General features: G+C 38.7%; 1 long non-coding RNA gene across 4 annotated transcripts; it reads left to right on the top strand.

Annotated features, from left to right (window-relative positions):
• The first annotated feature begins 5,120 nt into the window (after positions 1–5,120).
• Positions 5,121–8,234, top strand: LOC145431460 (uncharacterized). Of its 4 annotated transcripts, none has more exons than XR_013911767.1 (5): positions 5,121–5,162; positions 5,284–5,900; positions 6,277–6,424; positions 6,786–6,873; positions 7,458–8,234. It is a non-coding gene; the product is annotated as an uncharacterized LOC145431460 (long non-coding RNA). The 4 variants fall into 4 exon arrangements; XR_013911769.1 differs by having other exon boundaries at positions 5,126–5,416; positions 5,865–5,900; XR_013911768.1 differs by having other exon boundaries at positions 5,126–5,416; positions 5,837–5,900.
• Positions 8,235–9,055: the final 821 nt, after the last annotated feature.

Here is a 9,055-nt window from a genome sequence, read left to right as displayed (position 1 = left end):
AAACTGAAGACATGTGCCTTATTTGGAAAGGCTGCCATGGGAAAGCCTATGGATGACGATGAGATGAGAAAATGAAAAGAGTCAAGGTGTTGCAATAGCCCAGAGCCCATATTACAGTTTTTCTCCATTGGTTTGGCTCATTTCTTGAAACAGAAATTACATTCTCAAAATAACATGGACAAACCTCCAAACCTCTTGGCAAATGTTCACAACAGAATGGCATTTCTCATTCATTTTATCAAATGGCAAATGCCTTAGTACATGTCTCAATTGTCTCAGTGCATCTTTGCAAATGATTAAGTACACGTAGCCTACAGTTATACAGTTAGCCCACATTTAGCACATTTTCCAAATGAATAGATCTTGTAGATCTAAACTGATTAATTGATTCTCAGTCTAATGATCATTCTCTCCAAAACATGTCAGCATGATTTCATTGTATAAGTACTCGCATGCACAACTGTCTGTTCAATTGTCAAAATTGGTCAAGAACATAATACCATGAATACCATATATGAATTTCTTTGAATATTTGATAAATTGATGACAGTCATTGACAGTCAGGTGAAACTAGACTAACGACGGGGGAGTGTCACACACAGGTGTGTTCCATGATTGTGTGCTGCCAGACACAGATATATAGAGCTTGACCAGAGCCAGTCCGATCTCTGAACATGGATAGACAAGGCCAAGCAAACGGACAAGGGGAAGTTCTTCCTCAAGGAAGAGGAGGAAGAAGAAGAAGAAGAGGAGGACTGAGAATGCGTGGTGGAGGAATAGGGGGAAGAGGCCGCAAATAATGCCATCACATTGAGACAGATCCGTGATGCCATCCTTCAGGACAATCATATATTCCAGAATATAAACACATTAAGCATCTCCACAATAGACCGGGTTTTGAAGAAGCATCAGATGACAATGAAACAAATCTACAGGGTACCATTTGAGAGGAACTCTGACAGAGTGAAGGAGCTGCGCTACCAGTATATAAATGTAAGTCAGTTACTGGTTGTCTCTCATTATAACCTTACCTGTAATCACAGTAAGCAGTAGTTCACTTATTTGGTTTCAATACCTCCTTTACCTGATTTCAGAATCAGTATTTGCTTCATCTGACTAACAATTTCAACAGAAAACTGCAGTTTACTGTATGAAACAATTCTCATTATAATCCTTATTTTATTGTCTCCCAATCAAATCCATCTACTACTGTAGGTTTTACTGTAACATCTCAGTAAGTCATCAGTATTTCCCACTCCCCTTTCTATCAAATACCCCTGCAGTACTTCCTCATAGGCCTATCACTAGTTTAGAACCACTGGAGTAGTGGCCTGTGGTATATTGAACCTGTGGGGGAGAACATGTAATTGTCTAACTGTAGTATATGACTCTTCTGTATGACTGATTTTATGTTCTTTACTCTATTTTAGAGAATAATGTCATTGGAAGGACATGAGACCCCTCACATCCTGGTGTTCGTGGATGAAGCTGGCTTCAACCTGGCCAAGGGCCGAAGACGTGGCCGTAATATTATTGGCCACTGGGCCACAGTGGATGTCCCAGGTCAGCGAGGGGGCAATATAACTATGTGTGCTGCCATTTCTGAGAATGGTGTGGCCACTCACATCCCCAGTCTTGGCCCATACAACACACACAAGCTCCTCATCTTCTTGGATCGCCTTTATACCGATTTTTATACTGAAAATGAGAGAGGTCTCATAGGGCCTCACCTACCCATTCATGTAATTGTGTGGGACAATGTCAATTTCCACCATAGCCCACTCATTAGGGGCTGGTTTGCAATGCATCCAAGGATGATCACGGGGTTCCTACCACCTTACTCTCCTTTCCTCAATCCGATAGAGGAGTTTTTCTCTGCTTGGAGCTGGAGAGTGTATGAGCATCATGCTCAGGATCAGCCGTCCCTGCTCCATGCTATGGACGCAGGGGATGGTTGCGGCATGCACGCCGTGTCTTCCCTCGTTGCATCGCAAGAGAAAGTATCCGCTGTGATGTGGACGAGAATCTGTGGCCAGACGGACAACAGCGTGTAAATAATCAGGAGGGTGAAGACAGTGGACAAGAGCGGGAGAATGAGTACAGCGACCACTGAATAAGTCCTTGTTTTTTGATTTTGTGTTCATACAATTTACTACTGTAATGTACTTTTTTTTTTTTTTTTACATATGTATGAAACTTTCTTTGCGTGTGAATAAAAAATGGTTATAATTTCCTTGGTAGTGTGAGTGCAATCTGTGATGTCAAACCTTGGAGGCTACTCTTTTCTGTTGTATATTGTTGGACCTCTGCCATAGTGACAAAACATCTAAACATTTTGTATGGCAGCACTCACACAATGCCAAGGGGACGATGCATTTTGGGGGCACTGACTATTCAGATTAGAAAGAAATGTAGTTTTGACACATGAGTGAACTGTTTTAGGAGAGATATGAGCTTTTGCAGGTGGACCATGTTGTTGTGATCAACCATCCAGGTTTATTTTGACAAAAGCACCAAGAATGATGAGAATGTCCGATCTGTGTCGAGAAATGAGCCAAAGCTATTGAAAAGGATCTTTGCCATTTTGGAGACACTGACTGTTTAAATGAGAAAGGGATTTAGATTGAAGCCTGAGTGAACAGTTTTGGAAGAGATATGAGCTTTTGCAGGTGAGCTATAGTGTTGTGCTAAACTGTAAGAGTGTTTTGCCAAATGATCTTAGAGTTTTGAGAATGTAATTTCTGTTTCAAGAAATGAGCCAAACCAATGGAGAAAAACTGTAAGTCAAATTGTGTGGCAGGAACTTACAGTTTTCCTCAGTCGCTTTGGTGCGTTTCTCAGATCAGAATTGAAATTCTCATAACTATTAGTTCAACCTCCACAACACTCAGTCATTTGTGCACATCATAGTAGCAATTTCTCCTCTCTCTGAACAAACTGCAAATGATTTTGGACATGAATCAGTTGCTTCCATACATTTCCCTGCTGCTTTCTGACATTTCCATTTGCTTATGTCATGTCAGTCAAAAGTAATCATACCTATGGATGCTGAATAGTCGTTCCCAATAAAACTAATAGTCATACATCCATTGCTTGAGTCATCACACACAAAATTGTTGAACTAGTTATCACATGCCAAATATTGGCCATCTGTCAAGCAAATCCTATACCTTTCTGTATCATTGTTCCTGGAAATGTCTCCGAAATTGAAGTGAATTACAGCTGTCACTCATGAGGAGGCGTGTGAAAGTTTAGTTGTAACCAATGACAAACAACTTGTTCACTGTCAATTATGGATGAATCCTGTGAATCCCCAATTGGCAAGCATATATAAACTGCGCAGGAGCTAGTGTGTACCATTTCTACACTTCTGTGACACAAAATGGAAGGTCAGCACCGTGGAAGAGGGGTGAGGATGCGGGGAGGAAGGGGAAGGGGAAGAGGGAGAAGAGGCAGATATAGGCGGATTCCTAATGAAATAAGGGCTACAATTGTGGACCATGTTGTCAATCACGGCCTCACCATGGAGGAGGCTGGTCGAAGGGTGCAACCCAATATTGGAAGAACTACTGTCAGTTCAATCATTCAAACATTCCGTAGGGAAAACAGGTATGCAAACAGTAATACACTGTACTGTGCCATCTCAGACACATCACATGTTACTGTACTGTATTTGCAATTTCACAAAAAGTTTACTCTGCACCACATAGGATTGTAAGACAACCTCGCGGAGGCGGAAGAGGGCCCCTTTTTACCCCACAGCAAGAAGAAGCCATTTGTGCAATGGTCATTGCAAACAATGCAATAAAGCTGAGAGAAATACAAAGCGCTGTCATAGAGAATTACACGGTATTTGGCAATATTGAATCTGTTTCAATTTCAACAATTGACAGAGTACTCAAGAAAAATGAAATCCACATGAGCAAATGGCCCTGCTAGCAGCCATGGATGCAGCATGTGACGACATCACAGCAGGGTCCTGCAGAGGATGGATTCGCCACTCCAGGAGATACTTTCCTCGCTGCATTGCGAGGGATAACATCTGTTGTGATGTAGATGAAAATATGTGGCCAGACAGACAGGAACGTCTGGATGTGCCAGAATGATTTACTGTACTGTTACATGTGCTGTTTATTGTTCACATTAGTGCACAGCTCTACCAAATGGGTGATTTTATGTTTACATGTATTCTACAGTGAACAAGTGACTGTAGCATATTTTTCTTTTGCACAATTCTGTAGGATTACAAACACTTCTACACAATGGAAATGTGAAACGTACGTATTCAGTGTCTCAGTTACTCCCAAGACTCCCATAACATCTACAGTGACTTTACTGCACATTTCAGATGGCTGTACAGGTAGGCCATAGTGCTGTCGTCAGCATTTTCAGGCGTCACCAGTTGTTTTTGCAATGGGAAACACTGAAATTATAAACTGTCATAGTGGAAACATGACAATGCCATTTGACTATCTTGTTCATAAAGATGGTGTCAAGACTTTTCATTTTGATGGCACTGACAGTTTCATTGACATGGATACTTGCTTTTGAGGTATGGATAATCAATTCTGTGCATGTGACGTGCTTTTGCAGGCTATCCACTAGGTTTTGCAGTTTGCACTAATTGTTTTGGGAAATGCACTAACTGCTGTGCAAATGTTAATGGTGTTCTGAGAAACACACCAAAGCGACTGAGAAAAACTGTAAGAGAGCTATGAATAATCAAATGACCACAAACACCAAGAGTGGGCCAAAATTCCTCCATAATGATGTGAGAGGCTGATAAAGAAACACTGATACTAATACATAAAATGATGACTTGTACGATCTCATGGGGTGGGGTCTGATTGGATGTACTCCATTATGTTTTATTTTCAGTTTTACACCCTGCTCTTTTTTTTTAATATTGGCTTAGAGATCATCCAACATGCCAGAAAGAGAGTGTTTGGTTAGCAATACTGATGTAATAGATTTAAAAGTTGTTAAAAGGTTTCTACAGGTCAGATCTTCATCACTGCTTTCTGTTGCCTTCATGGAGCTTTCCCAAAGTACTGAGTACTCACTCTCGCTATGCACACACGCACACACACACACACACATATATATATATATATATATATGCATACACTGAAAAAAAGGGACTGGCCATCTCTTGGATTTATGTAAGCATCTTGCATGTATTTAACACAATTGCCTCATGTTTTAAAGATAAATGTAACTATATAGTGTAAAAACTACATGATATGCAGAAAGGGTGTATTAAATTGTTTATATCATGTTCAGGTGAAGTAAGTCAATAAGATAGCAACGTTAAATCTCGTGAAACCACGCGTGATTTCATCTCGCGGGCTTTGGATCGTGGTTTAAAAAATGCATCCATCTCAGTCAAGTCGAGCAGCCAACTCTACGTTTTTTGGTATGTCTTGATTTTTTGAATTAATATTTACCATATTTCAGCCAAATGTAGTTAAACGTCTAAAGTGCCGCCATGTAACATGCTAAAAAAGAGCCGTTAGCTTATTTGCTGTTTTATCTGTTGTCAAAGAATTGGCGCTTTTTCATTTGAATTTGTCTTTGGCACAAGAGCCGTAATATCACATTAAACCTAATTACGAGGCACTCATAACATAATTTGGTTTTCTGTGTGAATAGATTTGCCAACTGACTCTTCAGTTACATTGTGTATTTACTGCACCGTGGTGTTAGTGAGATTTTGGACATTGAACAGCTTTAGTTAATATCATCAGCGGTATTATGCTAGCTTACATCCCTACCCCTCCTGCCCTCACCTGCTGTCCTTTTGTTTTTGTTTTTGTTTTTGTTGATGCACATTGAGAGACCACATCTATTCTGCATTTCACCAGGAGTCAGCTGATGGATTGTGGGTTCAAGGTGTTATGGTAAGAAAGTATATTCTATTTTCGCTTAAGGTTTCTGTAACTTAATTATAATAGGTTTTTTATAATTATTAGGTGCATGCATACTCAAATAGACCAACCTATTAATACAACTGAGAAATCCAAAATCTGCCATAGGTTTGACTTATACCTGTATGTATTGTCAGAAAGGTGATTACTGGACTCACATTAATGCACACTTGAACTAAAATGAGGTTGTAACTTGTGGGTTCTTGGGTTGCAAATCAGAAATAAACATCTTTGGATTTTTTTAATCCCATAAGATCTGGAAACACAGTTTTTATTCAACAAAACATTACTGATTATTAACCAAGCACAGTGCCTGCTGTTATTTCAAAATAATTTTATGTCATTTCAGATGAAATGCAGCATTCCAGTGCATCCCAACCATGCCTTTACAGGTTTCTGACGGAGCTGAGTTTCTCTCTGACAGTCTGCTGAAAGTGTTTGCAAAGTGATCGGGGGAACAGGGCACAAAGCTAAAGGATGTAGCTGCCATGATGACAGTAAGAACTTTAAAATTCTTTAACTACAAAGTGTATATGTATTGCATTAGGTCAGTAAAAGATTTTTATGCTGCATCCATTGAAACAGTCAACTATTACCTGTGAGTACTGATTCCACCGAAAGGATGCCATAATTTTCGTCATGCATTTACTGGCCCACTGAGAAAAATTGATCTTTTTAAAAAAATAAATGTTCTGGAAACTATATATCCATAAAGTTGATGTCAAACAGGAACTTTTGATATTGCTTTGTAGATGCTGGTGTTGCATGTTGACTGGTTTAAGTTTTGGTCTGGGATCATTTTCTTCTGTGCTACTGAAAAGTTCACAAATCTCTGTTTTCTTTGTTATAATACTTTAGGATGACATTAATGCTCAAAGGGAGTCTCATCAAAGTGCTCCGCATCTGTGTGAAAGACAATTGCAACATCTTGGTGCAGGAGTTCATGGTGAGTGTTTTATGAGTAGATTGTGGCTTTGCAACATTTTAAAATGCATTTAGTTATCCACTTGATCCTCATTGGACCAGTTAGGACCAGTAGTCCTCTTTAATAATTTGAAGTTCACATGAGGCCTGGTAGTGAACTCAGCCGCCGGCCCTTGAGGCCCCACCCCTGTATTAGGGGTCACATCAGATTGAAAAAACTTTAAATTTGTCATTCTAGTGAACAAACGAAAATCCCACCAATATTTACATTAGCTTTTGTTTGAAAAAAAAAAAAAAGACCAACAGCTAACCAAATTGTGGGGCTGAAAGTCTAAATTCTAACATCTTCTGAGTGACAAAACCTGGATTTCTGATGGGCCGGTGTCTTTCTAAGAAAAACTAATGTAAAGCATTTGAAATTATGTTTTTCACCCTCTCTTAGAAACTCTGTTAGACCATGAATGGCAGCATGGCAGGCCACTCTTTGGCTATAGCTATTTACTATGTTGCTTGCATTGGTTTAAATTACTCTAACATTAGAACTGGTAGATTCAAAAGAGATGAGTTTAAAAAGGAATCTTAAAGAAATGTTTTGTGTTTAACCAGGACTTGACTGAGGCCACTGCACAGATTGAGAAAACCACAATGAACATCTGTCTCCAGAGGATGCACCAGGCAATGACTTTTCTGACGTTGGCATCATCATCGAGGGTATAGTAGTTCTTCAAGATCTGGATAACGTGACCTTTGCAGTAGCCATGCTGTTTGGACCTTTTTTATTCCTTCAATATGAGTTACCCATCACAACTCTGCTACACTTTTGAGGTGATTCAAAGGGTGGTAATGGAGTTGGAAGCAACTCAGCTCTCAAGAAAAGCTCACAACTAAGACAAAACTGCTCCTGCAACGAAGCTCACTGTTATGCATGTGAGGTGACCAGCTCTAGGTGAGAAGACATTTAAATCTCACACTTGTTCTGCTGCATTTTTGAAGCTCAATTCCAGGAACAGATCGCAGGGTTCATTTTTATATACTCTGCAACTGCCATGAGGACGAGCCGTTTTTTTGTTGTTGTTGTTGTTTGTTTTTCCTTTTGCTCTGTACAAGTTCTCTGTTTGGCAGCATTTTTAAATTTCTCTTTGTATTTTTTCTTTCTTTTACTAGTGAAGAGATGTAGTGTGAACAGTTATACAGTCTAAATATCCCATATGGGCCGTGTGAAATGGTATTTTCAGTTTCATTCAGTTGAAGTAAGGAACGTTGAATATTTCTAAGCTTGCTGTTTTGAACCAAGATGTCACAGTATGATCAGTGCCGTAATTTTTGACAGTCACTGTATCAATGTTATTTTTGCATCTCTTGAATAAAGGTTTTGACCTGCAAGTGCTAATTTCTTTAGTTATTGGGGTAAAATGGGTAATGTTAATAGGAAGGTGTTTGCCAATTCAGTAACCTAATTTAATGTTAATGGAAACTAACATTACCTCAAATTGTTTAGTTATAATTGTTGTTTAACTGAATCTTGACGTCAGAGGCCTTAAATAGAATGTTTTGTATTGTTCTTTCCCAACATTTTTCAAAAGAAAGAGTCTAATTTCTTTGCTGTGATTGATTCCAGAGAACACGGAAGAACTGACATTATTTAACTGTTGGTTTATATAGATTCAGTAGTGGAGTAATGTCAGTTTAATTCTTTACCTACTGTCAATGCAGTGAAATTAGACATTTTGTTTTGAAAGGTTACTGGTGGATGCCAGCAACCATCTTGGAAGAGAACAATATAATCTGTTATAAGGCCTCCATTTGAAAATTGTGTATTTGATACTAGAATATAATAGCAAAATGTAATTTGAAGATAACATGTAGTATTTAAGTGACCAAGTAGTATTGGGTAAAAGTTATTGAATGGTGTTGGGATAAAGTGAGAAAATTGTGAAGGATTAAAATATTTCAAGAGCTCAAATTACTTCATCAAAACATGTTTAAGTCACATTTTATCAACACAAATTGCACAGGTTTATTGAACATGAATAAATTGTGTTAATTTAACTCAATTGTTTAAGTTGCTGCCAAAGCAAAACATCTGTGTGCAACAAATGTCCACCATTGAATTAAGTAAATCCAACAACATATTTTTTTCAGTGTAGATAGATAGATAGATAGATAGATAGATAGATAGATATAATCTAGCCACCACCTGTTGC

The sequence above is a fragment of the Astatotilapia calliptera genome, chromosome 10 (genome assembly GCF_964374335.1).
Source record: "Astatotilapia calliptera chromosome 10, fAstCal68.1, whole genome shotgun sequence".
Taxonomy (NCBI): domain Eukaryota; kingdom Metazoa; phylum Chordata; class Actinopteri; order Cichliformes; family Cichlidae; genus Astatotilapia; species Astatotilapia calliptera.
The sequence above is the reverse complement of the archived record's forward strand: the minus strand, read 5'-3'. Positions and strand labels throughout refer to the sequence as shown.